The following is a 21,248-nucleotide window of genomic DNA, read 5'->3' on the forward strand; positions in this document are numbered from 1 at the left end:
AAAAGCTTCCTCATTATACCCTTCTCTTATCACAACAGACCCTACTAGAATCTGTCTTCTTCCTTACAGTCCTCCTTTAGATACTGAAAGGCAGCTATTAGGTTTCCCCAGAGCCTTCTCTTCTCCAGGCTGAACAGCCCCAGCTCTGTCAGCCTGTGTTCCATGCCTTTGATCATTTTTGTGGCCCCCCTCTGGACATGCTCCAAGAAGCCTACATCTCTCCTATACCAAGGACTCTACAAGAGGATGCAGTAATCCAGGTAAGGCCTCACCAGTACAGAACAGAGGGGCAGGATCACCTACCTCAACCCACTGACCACTCTTCTTTTGATGCAGTCCAAGATACAGTTGGCTTTCTGTGCTGTAAGGGCACACTGCTGGCTCATATCTAGCTTGCCATCCATCTGTATACCCAAGAGCTTTCTAGCAGCTTGTCTTGATAGTTCCCACTACCCAGGTGTAAGGCCTTGCACTTGAATTTGTTAAACCTCATGATGCTCACCTGGGCCCACTTCTCATATCTGTCTAGGTCTCTTTGGATGGCAGCCCATCCCTTGGGTGTGTTGACTGTACCACACAACTTGGTGTCATTCACAAACTAGCTGGGAGAGCACTCAACCTCGCTGTTGATGTCACTAATGAATACGCTAAGGAATACCAGTCCCAGTATTGATCCAAAAACATGAAGGATAAGAAGATGATAAGGAGTAGACAGCATGCATTTACAAAGGGGAAATCATGCCAAGCCAATCTGATATATGTAACAGAGAACTGACTAACTTACTGGACGAAGGGAAAGCAGCTGATGATGTTTACCCCGACTTTAGTATAGCTGACCCACAACACCCTCACAGACAAGCTGATATAATTACACAGCAAGAAAGGTTGAATCAAAATCCAGCTAGAGGTTAGTGGTGTAACACAGAGGTTGACACTTGGGCTAATATTGATTAACAACTTTATTAATGAACTAGGCAATGTGATGGAGTACTCCTGAGCAAGATCATATATACCAGAAGGAGTGGCTGGTGCACTACACAACTGTGTTGTCATTCCAGTGGACTTTAAATATGGGGAATGTGAAGCCCTAAACCTGGAGAGAAACAACTCCAGGTACTGGAATGCACTGAGGGCTGACCAGCTGGAAAGCAGTTCTGCAGAGAAGGCCCTTGGAGTGGATAAGAAGCTGACCATCAGCCAGCAATGCACGTACATAGCAAAGAACATCTACTCTATGAAGACTAGAAATATATATATTTTTTTCAAGCAGAAGTCAGTGCAATCACAAGTGCAAGGGGGATAAGTTGTCAGAATATATGCTTTTCAACTTGTATACTTGACATAGAAAGGTGAATGAAAAAGCAATAGTGGTGAGCCAAAGAGCAATATTTGTTCTTCAGATGCTTTTTAGATAAACCCTAGGGGTATTGTCCCTGCTGATATGAAAAGTAGAGATGTGTTTTGTAGAGCTCTATTACAGTCCACATAGTGGATGATTATGTAAGTTGTATGCTGCACTACTACATTTTTAATAGGGAACAGACTGTCACCACCATCCTTTCAGGCAGCAGGCTACAATCCCCGGGCAAGATACAATCTGCTGTTCTCACCAAGTTTCTGCAGGTATTGTGGATCAATCTGACTTGGAAACTGCTGCCTAGTGCCTAGAGGAAGGAAATTCTTTCAGCTTGCTTCACAGGTCTACTAGGAAAGCAGTTAAACTTTGGGAGGAGCTAGAAGTTGTTAATTTGCAGATTTGTGTTTTCTTGCCTCTTCGCTTTACATTTATGCCTTGTCATCAAGCCTTTGAGAATTGTGAGTTGTATGCTCTGAGTTTTGGCAAGTTTGAAAAACAGACAAATGCTTGATATCTTAACTCCAAAGCATTACCTGTACAAAATTTAAAGTATGAATTTCTAAAAAGCCAGCTGTTAAACCTTATGTAACTCTTACCCTATAGTTAATAGCATCTAAGGAATTTTGTGAGTGGTAAGGAGGAACAAACTAACCAAGGCTTATCAGTACAAGCAGGTTTTGCAGCCAAGCAGCTAATGTACTAAAAACCCAAATCCTACTTTATCATTTATCAGATAAAAGAAATAATTACAGCAAAAATATTGCAGTACTTGTCTGATCATTTTTCATCTGCCATTTTACAACGACAACAAAAATTAACCGTCATTACTTGTGGATGTTTTGATGGAGACCAATTTTAAATAATCAAAAGGAATTTCACAATTAATATATTTAGAGGTGCGAATGAATCTTGACACTTCAAAAGTTCTAAAGTGATAAACATAGAAAAACTTGCACATATGCACATTGTGTGTATGGGTGATGAGGTGCTCTCTTCTTAAAAATAGAGATGGAAAGCTGAAGATCACATAAATGGATTAGAAAAACTGTGGATTTCCCTCCCATTGCTTTGTTTGCCTATTTTACAGTGCTTCAGTGACTCTGCTCAGCCTAATTACTTTCTCTTGCAAGGACAAATCTTTGTTAACTATCTCAACACATGGCAGAACACAGCAAAGCAGCACTGCAGCAAAGTATCAAGATAAAGGTTGAATGATTTAATACATACTGTGTAGTCTGGCAGGAACTTCCCAGTGTCTGCAGCTGTGCTTTTAACTTTCAGTGTGACACAGAACATACTGCCCTGTTCTGAAACTCAGAACTCATTCTGGAGTGCTAATGCCAAGTCAAGCTGTCAACCACAGTTTTAAAACTACTACATTTTAAAAGCAATATAAAATTAATTTAAGTTTGACTTCAGAATAACAGAATGAGAGTTCTTCTAAAACTGTCCATTTACAAGGCAACAAAATATTTTACATTATGACAGTTCTCAACACATGCCTGAAGAAACTGTATGGAACCTAACTTGTGCCCTAAGAGAAGGTGACAAGAAACATGAGAAACAGATTTTCTTCATAATTACTATCACATGATAAGGCTGATATAAAGATATCATCAGAGTAATACTGATAAAAGTAACAGTAATTCCCCCACAGTTTTTACTCCCAAGCCCATTCATGTTTTAGCCCCAAACCAAAGGAGGCGTTGGACAAAAATCAAGAGGAAATGAACAGCTGCAACAGCCCCTAAGCCATCACAGCTGGGTGGAAGGGAACTGGTATAGTAGCACAAGCCAGAATTGACAGGTCAACAAGTTTTGAAGTAGGCTACTTGGAAATAAAATGTCATCACTTTGCTTTCTGATACTTTCTTTGCAGCTTTTCCTTTCAAACCAATTTCTTTAGATTTATCATTAAGAAACTCTGTTCTACAGGGAATTTAGCAGTCATAAAACCTCTGGCCTTCCAAATATAGGCAAGATGCTGTCGTAATAGATTAATTCTTCTGTGTTATAGTAGTTCTTCACTATATGTGTCAGCTGCTCCAAAACTAATCCCTCTTATTTTATTATACTGACCTACAATGTCAGAGGCAGATGTTGGTGATAAGGGAGTAGAGAATGAACCTTCCTACCAATATTCCATTTCATGCTGTTGTCATGTGGCAGATGGCAGCAGAGGGGCAGTCTGACAAAGTGGTGACTGACATGAAAGTGTGTGTATGAAGCAAAGCAAAGGTGTATCACAGAATACTTTTGTGCAGAAAAAAATGGCACCCACTGACATTCATCAACACTTGCTGAACATTTATGGGGACTGAGCAGTGGATGTCAGCACAGAGAGGCAGTGGGTGGTGCATTTCAGCAGTGGTGACAGCAACATGAAGGACATGTTCTGGACAGCTATGCAGATTTTTATGACCACAGTACGCAGGCTCTTGTTTGTTGCTGGTGAAAATGCATAGCTAACAGTGGTGACTACACTGAACAATACTTTTCTGTAGTTGAGAATTTGCTCTACCAAATAGTGTTATTGTGCTCTTTGTATCTACTGTAGTTTCTAAGGAAATAAGTAGGAGGCATTACTTTCAGAGTGACCTACATGTAATTGTCATTACATTTAGTGCTATATAATGTGCAAAATAATGTTTATGAGTTGAACAGAAGCAGTTCAGCAGAGGAGGACATCTGTTATAAGTTGAGTATTTTAATTAGAAGCCAAGTTTTGAAGAGAATTCTCCCAGCCACTGCTGTATCACCAACTAAAAGGCATATCTAGCACACAGGGAAGTGGTAGGAGGTAGGGACACAACAGCCACTTAGCCACTCTAGTTTATCTGCACACAGATCAAAAAGGTTAAACTACCAATGCACAAAGATACCTCTAGATACTCTGAAGTTTACTTCTGACAGGGTGAATTAAGCCTTTTGAGCATATCTGTTCCCACAGCTGGAGCACTTCAGATCATGCACTGTTTTATTTCAAGCTAATTTAGGTACTATACACTACATTGCTTTCTGGCATAAGTTGTAAAGTAGACAATAATAACATTCATGTATCTTCAACTTATGCACAGCGCTTAGTGAAAATGTCAGCTGTTAGTTACTATAGATACAGAAAGCAAACTCACATGTGAAAAGTGTTCGAGTCACAGCATGTGGCAGTAAAGTTGTAATGCAGCTCACAACTGGAGATACTGTAGTGGCATCATTAAAATGGTGAAAATCACACTCATTAGCACAGGATCATCCAAAATAAACTTTCTCACAGCAGAACTACTGCATTCCAGCCCTACAGAGTGTCTGAAGGATGTCAGTGTTGCATGAGCACTAATAACTTATCACAATTAAATACATGCCTAACATTCCTTCCTTTCCCCATGCTGGTTCAAACTAAGACTACAGACCAGAGTTGAATGCTGTATGATGACATAACACCTTCGGTTATTTCTTTGCAAAAGGCATCTATATTCTTTGCCACTGCACAAAGGAGTGGCTGGAAAGAGCTTGTTATGGTACTACACAGCCTTTGCAACCTTACAATGTGTTCTTATATCTTTTCCATTCTATCATGTAAGAAAAGGTTTCACAGACATTAACAAAACATAAAGCTATTCTTTAGAGCCCTCTATCACCTCTTGTGGTTTTGTGCCTAATTTCCCTACACTGTTCTAATATGGAAACTATGCCAAAGAACGTTTCTTCAGAAAGAGTCCAAAGTAATTTATAGTGCATGCTAAGGCCAGATAGCTGTAGTTAAATGAAAACTGCTTAACTTTAACTAGCATCAGTACAGGCTAACCTTGGCTGGAAAGCAAAGATATTTTAGAATTGTAGGTACACTGCAGATACAAATTTAATCAGCAGAGCTAAATTGTAACATTTTACTTAATAAAATATAGCTAAATTATATTACTCAGAATTCAACAGGTACAACATTTAAACAGGTCATCCAAATGAAAGCCATTATTATTCTTTAATAATTGTTAAGTTTCCAAGTGATCTCAATATTTCACCATAAAAGATAGGAATAATGAATTCTCGCAGGTTAAAATATAAAATAAGAGGGAATATATCAGTTTACTGTTATTTAAGGCTTTTTTTTTCCTATACTGCACAGTAACTCCTGACTTTTCATTCATTCATTCATTCATCTTTTCCTCTTTTGAGCTTCACAAATCCTCTTGAAAAATAGTTTTGTGATTGTACTTATTCTGCCTGTTGAAGAATAGTCTTTAATAGATGGACTGAGATAATGTTGTCAACATAATACTTCAAATTAGCAAGAATTGTAAATCTGAACTGCAAAATCAAAGAAATGGGAGTTGCAGAGACAGGATGTATAGACAGGCTGGGCAAAGAATTAAGTAGTTATTAGGATAGTAATGAAATTATCCTAAGGGATGCAGACCATTTACCAGGCAATGGAATTAACAGTACTTAAGGTACCATCTGATACATCACTACTAATGAAATTATCCAATCTTTTTGATTAACAAGATATAGCACTGAAATAAACTATAAGAAATTCTTAAAATTGATAATAAAAAGCTATATCAGATAAAATACTGAAATAATCCTTAGATAGTTCTTAAAGCTGATATTAAAAAGTTATGCCTGCTATGTGGAATGCCTGCCACAGTGTTCTAAGCATTTTCTGTAGTAAGCAAGGAAATTCATAGTTTCATTTAATAGTGTTGCATGGCCTGAGGGGAGCAAAAGTATTTTCAACAAAGAGAAAACATCTGCAAATACACTTATTTACAGAGGCATGTGATAAACAGGCTCATGTGCTCATGATGTGAAAAAGGAATAACATCCTTTTCTGACAAATTAAAAAAGCTGATGTATCATAAATTGTAATCTGAGTTTTGGGAATACTTATTTACATATTTGTTCTGCTTTGTTTTACTGCTGTGTGTCAACTTTCTCAGTGCTGTAACATTATCCAGTAACACAATTTGGGAAGCATCAGCCACATTTTAAATTTCTATTACAAATAAACTAAGTTTCATTAACACGTAGGCTTTCTTATGTGGTGCACTTCTTAATCAAATGTTACAAAGGTTATGAGAACAACTGAGGCCATCAGAGGACTGAAAAATCAACAAAACACTTATTTAAAAATATAAATTCCTCTGTAAGTATGATGACTGAGATCCAGTTCTTCTCTGAAAGCTACTCTCTGTCAACAACGTGGTAGACATTTTGGAGAATTAACAGCAAACTGAAACTACGAATTCTTACTGATGCCTTTTACATTGTCTTGAACTTTTTTTTTTTTCACCAAAACTTGTCTCCCATAACTGTATAGAAGAGAGCTACTGGATATAAACTGCCGCTCATCTTCTAAGTTGAACAGAGAATTCAAATAAACTCTTAACTAGTTCTTTTAGTCACATTGCTTTTTCAGACACATTTATGTTTCACGCAAGGATTGGTGAATGCAAATTACTTGAGAGGTAAATAAGGTAAGGTTTGTTGGAAAGTATCGTCTTCTAGAAGACCACCTGACGTAGTTGGGGAAAAAAAAAAAAAGGTACACAATTATTTTTTCAATAGAAATTTGAAATAGAAACATAAGTTTCAGGATAAGGGCAAGTTTGAACAAACTGATCCCAGTTGCCTAAAAATTAGGCAATGTGAAAGGAAAAGTGGTTACTCTTAGCAAGGCAGAGCAAATGATGTCACTAATAGGGCAAGGAATGACACAGAAAAAGTACTGCTACTGCTAATATAAAGGCCTTTGTGAAAGACAAAGAAATGAAGCGGAAATGATTTCAGATTGTCAAAAAAAATTAAAAACACTTAAATAATCTTCATGGAATTCAGATGTTATTAGAAAAAAATAAATATTACTGATTTCAAGAAAATAACAAGAGAAATAATTTCCACAGTGATTTCATTCCAGATTTAAAAAAGGTGATATATTATTATTGAAGAACTGTACAATTACCAAGCCTTGAAAACACTCAGTAAATCACTTAACAATTTGGTAGATACTATCAGGAAATGTTTTTAGAAAGTTCCCTCTTCCCAAGACATAAATCACTGCATTATGAGTCTGAAATGCTAAAATATTGTCAGTTTTACTTGTTATAAATCTGATTACACTTCAAGTTGTTCAAATGTCTATACATTTTACATTTGCAACTTGTAATCTTGTTCATTGCTTACTTATTTTTCGCAGTTAAATAGTTCATCATGTATCTAACTAAAGAAGCTAGCATGTGCGGCAGAAAGTCACATAAGTAATTCAACATGTAAACTCTGATCACAATTAGGATATTACCACTAAAATAATATTTCAGAAAGCAGCATGAGAGAGAGATGCTCATTCTGACAAATCGTGTAAGTTTTAATGAATTCCAATGTCAAGAGGTGAATAGCATGCAAAGATTTTGTTTTTCCCTCTCAAAGATTTGCAATGGAATATCAATTAGACATTGTTCTTCCTGCCCTAACAAGACATACTGCAGCCACAGACCAGCTTTGCCCACACAAAAGCAGGGCAAAGTACATCCAGTGCTTCATAAATTATTTATAAATATATTTTTGAGATGAAAGATACAGGAAAAAATTGCAAGATCTGAAAGGAATAATAAAAAGAAGTGTAACTTTTAGTCAACAGTTTCCTGTGTGTACTGATACAAGCATAACCAAAGCATAATCAACTCCCTATCAGGAGGAATCCCTGCCTATAGCTAGAGGCAGGGGGTGGAAGTAGATGATCTCAAAGGCCTCTTCTAACCCAAACCATTCTATAATTCTGGGATTCTATGAAAGTACTGGCTGCATCTTCGAAAATTTAACCAGGTTGTACCAATGCAATTTCAGATAGTCCTTTTGCACTATTGCTGAAAGGTGTATAATGACTTCTTTACAGTAAATAATGCATGAGAGATTGAAAAACTGTGGCTTGGATATTTTGAGAGACTTACATATGAAAGTCAATAGAAATAATTTTTGTCTTTGCATCAGGACCATTGTATTATGTGATGTAACAAATATATTTTGAAACATAAGTATTCTGCATAGTATTTTATTGCTTTGTAGAGGCAGAATTTTTCAGTACTCTGCTTAACAGTGTTATGAAGAGAGAATGTACTAATACCAGTTGATATCTTCTATTTTTGAAAGCAATAGTACTAAAAAGGGCTGTGCAGGAGAAGCAAGAAACACCTAACATCATGAAGATCAGGAAGGATTGTTACCAAATTCATCATTTAGTTTCCATCATGTGCTCATAATGTGAACTCTGGCTGTATTTGTTTTCTGTTGCTATAAACAACTTTCATTTAGTGTACATGAAAAGCTGAAGTTTTCCTGTGATTATTTGCTTCCCACAGAGCTTCTCTCAGGGCATAAGCACAAAGTACAGAAACTGGATTTGCAGCAAAGCTTTAGGCATCCAAAGACTGGGTTATAGTTTTTTACAGCCTGCAGGGAAAATCGTGAATAGGCTTTTTTTCTTTCTTTCTTTTTTTTTTAAGCAGAAAGAAGCATCCCTCAGTGAGGAAAAATGTGAGTTACTACACCTGAAGTAGTGAATGCTTTTTGAGAATATGTATCTCTAGGCCTTAGCAATGTGAAAATCCTTGAAAAATAGCTTAGTTATGATTACTGCTTTATTATGATAAAGTATACTTATGTTTCACAGAGATTATACATAGACTAAGAAGTTCTTACTAGAAGAACAGAATATACTCAAACACTGTAAACAAATAAGGCTATTTTTCTTCCTAAAATTAGGTTAGATGCAAAGGTTCCCATAAAACACTAGGTATACCACATCTTAATTCTTCCCTTTATTATCTCTCAATTCTTCTCTGAAATGCTCTTGCATAACATTCTCCTATATGCCTCATCCAACAATTACAATGAATTCACACTGCAAAGATCATCCTGAAATTTGTGCTTAGTTGTTTGCAAAATAATGTGCTGGAATAGACAGAGGTAGACTTGTGAAAATGGTTTACTCATTTAGCACAAAAACATATGATAAAGCCGTTCATCAGAAAAAACATACAGATGGCATTTGGATTGTCTCAGCAAGGGTTCATATACTATATTTTTCCCTCAAGTAGAATTGTCTGTTTGTTTTTCATGATTTTCATGGTACTGTGGTAGGCAACTAGAGTGCTAAAAGCCTAGTGGGGACAATGAACTGGAATGCCCAGCTGGTATTCCAGTACTTTTCTGATGTCCGAATTCCTGCTTTGAGTAAAGGCTAACACATATCTTAATGCATTCTTGCAAATTCAGTGGGAAATTCTTTACAGAGAGAGTGGTGAGGTACTGGAACAGGCTGCCCAGAGAGGTTGTGGATCCCCCATCCCTGGAGGTGTTCAAGGCCAGATTGGATGGGGCCCTGGGCAGCCTGGTCTAGTATTAAATGGGGAGATTGGTGGCCCTGCATGTGGCAGGGGGGTTGGAGATTCATGATCCTTGAGGTCCCTTCCAACCCTGGCAATTCTGTGATTCTGTGAAATTCTGACTTCCTTTCCTGAGATCTGTGACATCTTCCATTTTAATTGTCATCTGGAAACATTTTATGCTTCTGTTTGTACATCAGATCACAAACCTCTTTTAAAAGAAAAATAATCCTGAAAACAATTGTTGAACTCACTATATCTACTATCTTGCTTTGGATATGTTCAGTATGTGATAGGAAAATTTCTCTAAGACTGATTGATTGACAGACTCACAAATTCTACCTAATTAGTATTCACCAGATTTATCCAGGCATCTACAGCACATTAATAGAACATTGCTTGGAGTAAGACCTTGCTTTTCCAATTCTGAATATGTAAAGATTTCCATGAGTCAAAGAGAATTATTCAACAATATTATGTCTCTCACCAAGTTTAAAGATGTTTCAAACCTGAAATGTAGAAGCAGTCTGATATAAACTGCAGAAAAACTAAGCAAGAGATAAAAAGAGTGGATGTGCAAGAAAATACTTTATTTCAGATACTATCTTGGAAAAAAAAAGTGTTAGAAAGATCATTACACATTTAAAAACCTACCCAACCATAGAAATAAATTTTCTATTTAAGATGATTCACTTCAAAAGTGTCACTGAAAGAAAATCCTACCTTAAAAAAATTTACAAAGACTTTCTCTCAGTTAGTTTCAACAAGTTTTCTCCAAGGAAAAAAAAAAAAAAAAACCTAACAAAATTATTTTATGATGCTACATCTCCAGGCTGTAAAACAAATATTTAATGTACCAACTAACCACCCCACCAACACTGTACTGACTGAATATCAGACAACCACAATATATTTGCTATGATTAAGAAAGGAATCGAGCCATAAGGATGGCTTGATCCATACAGTAAAAGAGATCAACAGGAAAGGTGGAAATAAAACTAGTTTCTTGTAAGTCCCATGTAGAAAATTCCTGTAGTAAAGACATTTCTTGCAACAAAGATGTGATATTCTTTTCCAAAAGAAGCTGTAACATAAGTGCAAACACGCTCTCTGATTTTTTGACATGCTTTCAGATTTATGCTGGTCTGAATGTGAACAGAAGTTGCCCTATAAGTTTTAGAAATACTTGGCTAGACACCAAACACTGCACTTACATAAGACCATATAATCACCTGACACTTGTAGCTGCCCTGTTGATTTTCCAAGAATTTTAATCCTCTTCTCATGAAACTATCCCTTCAGTGAGCAAATGTGTTTAGTCAATTATTTAAATGCTTATTTTGGAAACAAAGTTTGATTTATCAAACAGGAGAATAATTTCCTCTCTCAAACATCAGAAATTAAAAGAAATCTATTTGTACTTGTACAAGTGTAGCTTGTCATAAAAGGGCCCATCACTCAGCTGAGCACTTGCAGGCTGCTTCCACACATTTAAAAGTCTTTCTACTGAAAAATAGTAAAGCTTCACAGCTCTTTTTTCCTGCCAAACAGATGGATCATCACGCCAGCAAGTAACTCACGTAGTTAGCACACAGTAAGCACACAGTAACTGTTACACTCTGCACAGAGCAGACCAGAGATAGCTGCCTGATGTTTGGGCACAACAGTAACATGAGCTTCCCATTACTACAAGTTTTATTGTTATAGAAAGCTCAGATATACAACTAGCCTATTCTATTTGCTTTAGCTTATATGTATGTCAGATATAATATTAAATGGATCAAATCTCTAGTCTCATGAAGGCAATGGAATTTTTAACTACAGGCTTCAAAGGTACCAAAATCTGTCTCATTAGTAATCAGAATCTTTTTCTTGCTGACTGCACAACTGGAGCTATTCATTAGTGATGACGCTGGTGTCTGGTTTTTTTTTTTGGTTTTTTTTTTTTTTTGTGTGTGTGTGTGTGTAATTTACACTTATATCCTTTGTAATAATTAATGGTTGCTGATGTGACAACAGAATAAATTAAGAAAGCTCTGAATGACAAATTGCAAGAAGCCAAAACAATATACCATGGAATTACTACTTCCTGTGCACTTTAAAATGTATTATTGCGTGGTCTTCTTAGAACAGCTTAAAATTAGTGTCAGGGAAGAACCACTGACTGACAAGTCTGCTAGCAACTATCATTTTGTGCTCGCTAACACTCCTGCCTCAATATAAACAAAGCAGCAAAAAGAGGAGGCTGCATGCTGCACACACTCCTCCGACTCCAGCATAGATCACAGAATCATCTCGGTTGGAAAAGACCTTCAAGATCAAGTCCAACCATCAATTTGACTTTACTGAGTCCCATCACTAAGCTATGTTACCTACTCCATCACTCTCCTTTGAAGCTCACATCAATGCTTGACTGCCACCCTCTGTGAAGAAATTCATCACGACTTCAAATCTAAAACTCCTGAAATGCAACATGAGGCTGTTTTCTAACCACTTGTTACCTGAGAAAAGAGACTGACACCCTCCTCACTGTAAACTCCTTTCAGGTACATCCAGAGAATGATGAGATCTCCTTCAGACTCTGCTTCTCCAGACTAAAGAATCCACATAACTCCTCATAACTCTTGTCTTCTACTCCATTCATGCACTTCATTCTGTTCTCTGCACACAGTCAGGCAATCCAATATCCTTGTAGTGAGAGGCCTCTAAAAACTAAACACAATATTCAAGGTGGTCTCATCAGTGCTGCATTCAAGGGTACAGCCACTTCCACACTCCCCTAGGTCACACTATTTCTAATGCAGGTCAGGCTGCTGTTGGCCTTGTTTGCTTCCCAGGCACACTGCTGGCTCTTGTTCAGACAGCTGCCAATCAGAACCCATAGGTCCTTTTCTGCCAGACAGCTTTCCAACCACTCTGCCCTAAGCCAACTCTGCTGCACAGGTTATGACCCAAGTAACACACACTCTCCTAGCAGACTCATACCTTTGGCATCTGCTTACTTTGCTTATGCCCCAAAACAGCTTTTAATGGAAACTTCTCTAGTAAAAAAAACTTACTGGAAGCCAGTGGCTATGCCCAGCATTTTCACTGTTCTAGCACCTAAGCAGATATACCAGATAAGGCAAGAGGCAAGCAAAAAGAACAAAAAGCACAAGGACTCCAGTTGCTCTCTCAACCCCTTTGATTCTGACACAATATTACTGGAGGTCTCCAAAGGAGAGGATATGTAAGGAGAAAAGTCAGTCACCAGTAAGTAAGTACAACTACAGGAACACTTCTCTGTGTGAGCACAAATGATTCTGTACTCTTGCTTGACATGCTCACGTTCTCTAACATGAATGAAGCTTTGGTGACTGAGAACTCAGCTGGCTTCCATAGAGATTATGCAGTTTAAGCATGGGAACAATGCTGTGGTACGCACAAAATTCAAACTGACAACAAATCAAATTGAATGAAATATTTAGCTCTAGTCATTTTTTAAAAAAATTCCTAATGAAAATAGTTACATATAATTGAAAGAAAACATTTTAAAAATAACCTTTTTCCATTACTAATTTTTTCTTAATTTTAATATCTATACCATTCCACTGAAAAGGGAACTCTGTCAATTAAAAAAAAACCAAACAAACAGTTTTTAAGACTTAACTGCTGAACTTACAAGACTAAATAATTTTAAAGATTGGCAGCAGTTTCCATATTTGTCTTTATTTTTCTGGAAGCGCAGTTATCTTACATACACATTATATTCCTTCTGGTATGCATTGTGTGATACAAAGTAATTAGAAAATTACTTAAAATCCTGGACTATCCATTTAATGCAAACAGAATTGACTTCAGTTCCCTACTTGAAGGGTATTTTGACGTATAAAGCAGTTTGTTAAATGTCAATTTTCTAATGGGAAAGCAAAACAATTTCAAACTACATTGCTTTCTTCATCTTATCTAAAACATTGTTTCAAACTTGTTTACCAAGCACTGAATGCATCTTCATGTCAGCGGATTTACTAATTTTAGCCAAAATTCAAAGTTCTACTCCTTCTAAGGGCCAAGTCTGCAGAAAAACATCTGGCTGGAGAAATGTGTATTTTCTTCAGCATCATGGGAAGTATTTCTGGCCAGAGAATGAAGCTTCTATAGCAGAACAGGCATTTCAAGCCCTCTAAAATTCTTATGTAATGTTAGATAATGATGCAAAATGGAAAATGCTGAGAGTTGAATCTGCGTGGAAGTATAATTGTCTATAAAAAAAATAAAAAAGGGATACGTGCAGTTATCCCATGCCACATGCAGTTTGGCCTTTAAGCCTGTGTTGCATGCACCTCTTGGCTGCAGGATAAACTCAGCCAGCTCACTGCAACAGGCAGCCCCCACTTATCATAGAATGGCCTGGGTTGAAAAGGACCACAATGATCATCTAGTTCAATCCCCCTGCTATGTGCAGGGTCACCAACCACCAGACCAGGCTGCCCAAAGTCATATCCAGCCTGGCCTTGAATGCCTCCAGGGTTGGGGCATCCACAACCTCCTTAGTCAACTTGTTCCAGTGCATTACCACCCTCTGAATGAAAAACTTCCTCCTAAAATCTAACCTAAGTCTCCCATCTTAGTTTAAAACCATTCCCCATTGCCCTACCACTATCAACCCATGCTCCCCTCCTGCCTATATGCTCCCTTCAAATATTGGAAGGCCACAATTAAGTCTCCCTGGTGTCTTCTCTGAGCTAAACAAACCCGCTTCCCTCAACTCTTCCTCACAGGAGAGGTGCTCAGCAACCACATCAGCCATCTCTCTCAGAACCCTTGAATGCATGTCACCTGGCTCCATGGACTTATACACATTCAGTTTCACGAGGAGACATCTTGGACATGTTCCACTGTTACAGTGGGACAGAACCCACTCCTCTCACCCACACCTAGAGGTTCAGCATCCTGGCAGGCATGGGGAACCTGATCATCAGTGAAGAGCTGTAAATGTTTTGATTGCAGGTATGTATATTTTAATGTTAGTAGTTATGATGCAAGAATTGTATAAATGAAGTATGTAGTGAAAACAATAGCACCTACAGTAAAACCCGGCGTACTGAAGTACACAATTTTTAAATAGATCAACTAACTAGAATTTTTAAGACCATTATATTGTATAAATGAAAATGCTTATTTAAAAGCAATGATAATTAGTTACATTAAGCAAGATCGCTTAAAATCAGTTATTCCAGATTATTTACAGTAAGAACAGATAAAAGCATTATGACTTTCTACTGAGACCTAAGAAAGATAGTCATTGTCTTAAAATGAAACATTATCAAGACTAGAGATTTGTTTCAGCTTTACTATAGCACATTACTACTCATATTGCCTGGAGAAAGGTGATTTCAGTGAGAATAGGAACAGCTCAGTCCCAGTAGTATGAGTAGAAATCAATTACTGGCCTGACTATTAATCTTGTTAATGATGTTGCAAACCACATGCATTCTGAAAGTCTTTTAGTCCCTTTAGTCTTTAGGCATTGGTACTGCAAACATCGGATTATTCTGCTTAGAATTTTATCAAGGTAATCCAGGTATCAAAAAACATCCCAAAATATTTTTAAATAAATGTTTAAATAAAATCATATTGCAACTTTTATTTCTACAATTAAGAATTAATATTTACATCTAGTCTATGTTGTTTTGGCTTAGATTTGTGGCTAAGGAATTAAGGTGTTAAAGCAGTACAAGTGGGAGGAAGAAATATTACAGGAGTGATGAATGTTGGCACATTGAATCCTACATCAAATCTTCACGGTTGAGAGCCCCAAGACACAACCAAGTACTTCATAACAAGATACTGCAATGCATCACAAAGGAAAACGATGACAACAGCTTGTCAGCTTTTTTAGCTCTCTAGTGAAGAGCATGAATGCAGTGAGTGAGAGGTAGGGCTTTATAATACTAGCCCTAGGTGTCTTACAAATCTGAAATCAGAACATGCTGTAGCTTCTGTGTCAACAGAGTTCCACTGCCAGACATGAGAGTCTACCTTCTAGTATGTCAGCAGTTCAAATAATAAGCTATTGCTAAATTTACTGTACAGCAAGAAAAAAAAACAAAAAACAAAAATAAGCAACAAAAAGAACAAAACCAACCAGTTTCAACAAACTTCAGTTCACCCATTCAAAAAACACACTAATGTTAACTTATCTAACATAAGTGCTCAGAAAACTACTATAAGATGCTTTCAGATACTCTAATATAGTATCTAATTTGTAAAAGAGAACAGATATGATGATTGAATGTGACAACTTAGCTGTATTTGCTTCTTAGTTGAAAACAGTTTTTACAGGAGGACTGAAACCTCAATCTAGTGCCTACATTTATCACTATAGTATCATATTTAGGTATTATGAATTTCTTGTTGTCTAGGCATCAGACATATTATGCTTTAAAAGAGATGGAAAAAATTTTATTCAGTGTATCCTAGTCTTCCGTAGGAATACAGAGAAAACTGTTGTATTAAGATTAATGCTTATGGAGGCTGGCTTGCATAAAGCATCACAGTGAGATACTTATACATCACTTGGTCAGATACTTAAATGACCCAAGTTCTCTTGACTGGATTCTCAAAATTTCAGGAAAAAAAAAAAAAAAGGGAGGTATAAGAATATAACTTCTTTATTTCTGCTTCAAAAAAAAAGTCCTTGTTTCCTTTCCTTTGTCTTCTTTCATATACAGCATATAAAATCAACTGTCTAGAAGAAACATTACAAAGGTATACAATAAAAAAACCACAAAAATTATACTTCTGCAGAGGATTAGCAAGGAAAAAGCTTGATCCTGTTTGGTTTTAGGTTTTGCAAAATCTTCAATATATCTCTTCTTTTTACTGCTGCAGACAAACAAACTTTAAATTATTATTTCTGAGCTGAGAATAAAAGAGATGATTATAAAAGTACACCATTCACATAAATGAACAGGTAACTCAAGTAACACGTTAGTGCAAGTAACAGAAGCACTGTGGCCCTGTTAGGTTGGTATTTTGCCCAGGCTTGTTCTCAGAACAGTTCACTAAATGGAAACACTATAATAAAGCTACACTGCATTCCTACCCAAACTGGCTAATATTACAGGAAGAAAATACTGAAGCAGTGAAGTACATAGTTCAGTCATCAGATATTACTCCATGGAAGGTAATAAATTGAAATGTGATAGTAACATCAAACAATATTTACATAAACACTGTAAGTGAATATGACATATTGGTAAAGTTACACTAAATTATGTTTGATTTTAAATATTTCTTCTGTAATGACCTAACATAACTGGAGTTCAGAGAAAAGCAAACAGGAAATGGACACAGAGTGCCAACAAACTCCTGAAAAACAAAAAGATAAGCTGCTCACTTAAAGGATTGTGGGATTTTTTGGTAGGATTTTCTTTCTTTTAAAATTAGAGAGAGAAGTACAAAGACCAGTAAAATATCAAGCAATGTGCTTTAAAAGATACACTCACACTCATGGGCATATCATGATCTTTCAGCTGTTTCCATATAACTTTTGGACAATCAGGAGTTGAAGGACACAGATCCTTACGCGTGATCCATAAAATTTAATGCTTCTGTAATGTGTGACAAGGACTGAAGATACAGTGAAGATAATTTTGGATGGGCTACTTTCACTACAGAGATACCTTTGAGAAAATGTGACCAGCCTCAATTCATATCACTGAAACTTTGTACCATTGCATAGACAGATTTGCACAAATGCATACTGGAAAAAAAAAAAAAAAAAAAAAAAAGATACCCACGTTCTTTGATTTTGTTACTGACTAGAATCTAGTTAGGAAATGAAGTACTCTTTTGTCTCTACATCAATCATTTGTGGGCAACAGCCTGAGCCCAGAAGTAAATGTTCTTTACTCAGCTCATGTTTCATTTACTCATTTTAGCTTACTCGCTTTTCTGCTGTATGATGTAGTGCTCTGTTGGAAAAACCAAACAAACAGATAGACTCTGAATTCAAGCCTGCAAACAACCACCTTTGTCAGAAGTGATATAGAGGAGAACATTTGCTGCACCACATTGTACAAAAGACTGACAAAATGTATGTAATAACCCAGCTTACAGTGTACAATGCGCTGTGTGATGCTACTAATGTTCAAGAAGTATGGAGGACATAGAAAAGAGATATAAGTCAAAGCAGAAACAGGATACCAAAGAATTGAAATAAACAAGAAAATTCACCAAACTATTGCCAAACAGGACATCTATTTGAATAAATGTTTTTTTGCACCTTAAGTTTAAATTAACCAATTTTCATCCGGCTCATTTTCTTCATACAACACTAGATTCAGTAAAGAGTACTATTCATAGTCTTTGAAAAATATTCTATTCTTATTGACCAGAAACAGTTGCCTAGTATTACAGAATTTCTGAAGAAGGAGCACTCATTAGATAATAAAAAGATCATATAAACTCTATTAAAAAAAACAGTTAATAAATATTTAAGACAAGGAGCATACTCCTTTGAGCCTAAACAGTTAATCTAAAGAGAATAAGTAAATCCAAGTTGTACCTGTATTAACTACTTTTTAATTTTCAAAGACAGGTTACTTTATCATTAACTATCTCGAAATCCAATGATTTATCTAGAATTAGCACAACCAGCTTACACTGGAGGTAGAGGTACTCGACAGTCTCATTTTATACCATATCCCAGGCTGAGGTACATTCCAGTGGTAATAAGATATGTGGGGTTTTTGCCACTTAGCATTGTGAGTAGGCTGCAAAGTAATTTCTATGTGCATTTCTTAAAATCAGTACACAGATAGATTGAAATTACTTCCACAACTATTATTGACTACCCAAAAAAGATAAATTTTTTCTTCCTTTTGAGATATCAAGTATAACGAGTATCACCCTTAACATGGAAAGAAAAAAATCCTGTATAGCACTGGTGTATTTTTAATACAAATACAATATAATGACAGCAATTTTTTTTCTTTAAGGGTATAAGAATGAATATCAATAATTGTTAGAAATCAAAAGAACTTTATTTGACAATATATATTCAAAACTAAGTATCTCAGAGGATGATCATAAGTAGATGCAAAGTACCCAACTTGACCACAAGGATGTATTAGAGAACATATATAAGTATATATAACAAGAAACATATTAGATAATATTTAAAAAGATATCAGAATCAATTGTTGTTCAAATACCAAATTGTAGCAGAACACAAATCCCAATCATTATCTTGAGCTTTTGCTCTATATTCATTTATAAATAACCAGCTTATCCTTTTTCTTTGCTGTGAATCATTAATACTAAACAAACAAACAAACAAACAAAAACCTTTAGCATATTCAATAAAATCATAAGTCAGTAACTTTCAGCTAGCAGAAAACATGCTGATAAACTGAAAATAAATGCTGGCTGAGTTACTTGTTTTGCATACTTTCTTAGTGAAACATTTTTGTAAAAGCAATTCCTTCCTTAATGAAAGCCTTTTTAGTTCTACTTTAACTACTCTGCTTTTTGTTCATTATTCAGTTTGTAGTTCTGTATTAAAAGCACTTGAACATCAAGAATAAATACGACTAGACAGTGCTCTGTATCTCTTTAAATTCAGTATTTAAAGCTGTCAAGTCATGACAATTTGAATTATTACAATATATGCCAGTCTATATTGATAGGAGCAAAAACAAGCTTTTCCACTTCAAATTTAGCTATTTTATTAATCTATTGATTAAGTGAATCTCCTACCAGGCAACAATAGCAGAAGGAAGAAGTCCAATCAGTCCAAGATTCTCTTCCTAAAGAGAAGACAAACATTAATTGTATCATACCTGGAGCTAAACAAGGTTTTCAAACCAGAGAAGCCTAGAATAAAAACTTCTTGATCACATTTAGAATTGTAATGTCCTGCAAGTGTAGAAAAATTCTGCTATCTTTTGAAATGCATACCTTTATAGCTCTATACTGGATATCACACATGGGGGAAAAAGTGAACACGAGAACAGGGAAACAAGCAATTCAAATTCGTGTCTTCAAGATGGTCATTGTATTTTCACAACTCCAAAATATAATCATTAGATCAGACTACTGAATCTTGCTCATCAACAGCAATTGATGCTAATATATATAAAACCATACACATACACACCCATATCAATAGTTAAGTGTGACTATCATTTTTGATGGGAATACATTTAATCCCAGCACCACTAAAGGAATGAGTTATCTGGACACAAGAATTATGCAATTCCAATTTTTTTTTTTTTCCATTTTCCTTTCCCAATAAAAGTTTAGAAATCCACATGAAATACCCAGCTATGCCACTTAGTACATATGAGGAGGTGGTAGCACCCCAAGGCATCACAGCCACCTAACGCCAGCCTGCAGAAAGGGCAGCAGTGCTACTGCAAGCCCTTGGAAACTTAACTCAGGACAAGACACTTATGTGTCCTCTCCACAATCCTCTCTAACTGTAGGATCCAACTATCATTCTGTTAAATCGTGGCCAAGGAAACAGAAGGAAGAAAAACACCTTTCATACAGCAACCCATTGCTATTGCATGATCCCATTAAACCAAAAAGATTTAAATCAATATATGTCAGAAAAGTGATTCTATCCAACAAGAGATAGGATATTAAAAACAAAGATGACTCTGCTCTGTTCCTGTTAAAGTTGTGCCACTGAGAAGAAAAGGATCCAAAGTCTATAGAGACAGAAATAACATGTGAGATTTATCCCAAAGAATAGGGCATTCAGAAGGAAGTGACATTCTCATCTCTAATTAATACTCCCAAGACAATTTAAATTCACGCTGTCACACTTCAGGATAAATTACTTGGAGAGATGAGACAAGTTTGAAAACTCTCAGATAGAACCACACTGAATCTTCCAGCTCAGACACGTAATTGAAGATAGGTTGTTAAATAAAAAGTTACTCCATCTCATCATCCTTCACATAAATGTGAAAAGCAAGCAGATACACCTAACTTTAAGAACCTCTGAATACAATAGCAGGTTTGGTGGGGCCTGAAAACACTGACAAAGTAGAGTCACTTTGACAACTCAGTTGAAGACAGTACTGATTGAAGAGTAAGTGCTGAACTGTTCTAGCTGCTGCAGAAGTAAATCCCTAGACAATCTAGGGATATAAATTAAAAGGTCTTCCGACTTCAGGCATCTTCTCAGTTAGGCAGCAGCTGTGTGAGATTTCTTAGAGCTCTTTTTAGGACCTCGGTACTTACATTCCTCTTAAAGCTTGCTTTAGGTATGCAAGTCCTTTATTGGATCTGCATATGTCTTTTGCTGATATTTTCAGCTCTGTTATGCTTTGCCTTCCTTTTATTTTTTCATGGAATCCTTACCTAACATGTAGTTAACCATTTATTCCATCTGTAGTGGCTTTTTTTCTATTCGATAGTGCTATCATAATTAGTAAGTGTAATTAAATAACTTCATGAGTGCCCTATTTCAGAAGTTAGTTAGAAGAGAGTTAGAATTTCTTGAAAAACCCACACTGCAG

General features: G+C 36.2%; 1 protein-coding gene across 13 annotated transcripts in view; it reads right to left on the bottom strand.

Moving 5' to 3' along the window:
- TRMT9B (tRNA methyltransferase 9B (putative)) overlaps nt 1–21,248 on the bottom strand; it is a 106,434-nt gene that overhangs the window by 80,537 nt on the left and 4,649 nt on the right. For all 13 annotated transcript variants that reach the window (XR_016466170.1, XR_016466169.1, XR_016466167.1 and 10 more), the window contains exon 2: nt 19,477–19,526. The gene's annotated coding sequence lies outside the window, so the exon portion shown is untranslated. The remainder of the gene's footprint in view (nt 1–19,476; nt 19,527–21,248) is intronic.

The sequence above is a fragment of the Phasianus colchicus genome, chromosome 4, assembly GCF_987193195.1.
Source record: "Phasianus colchicus chromosome 4, bPhaCol1.hap1.1, whole genome shotgun sequence".
Taxonomy (NCBI): Eukaryota; Metazoa; Chordata; class Aves; order Galliformes; family Phasianidae; genus Phasianus; species Phasianus colchicus.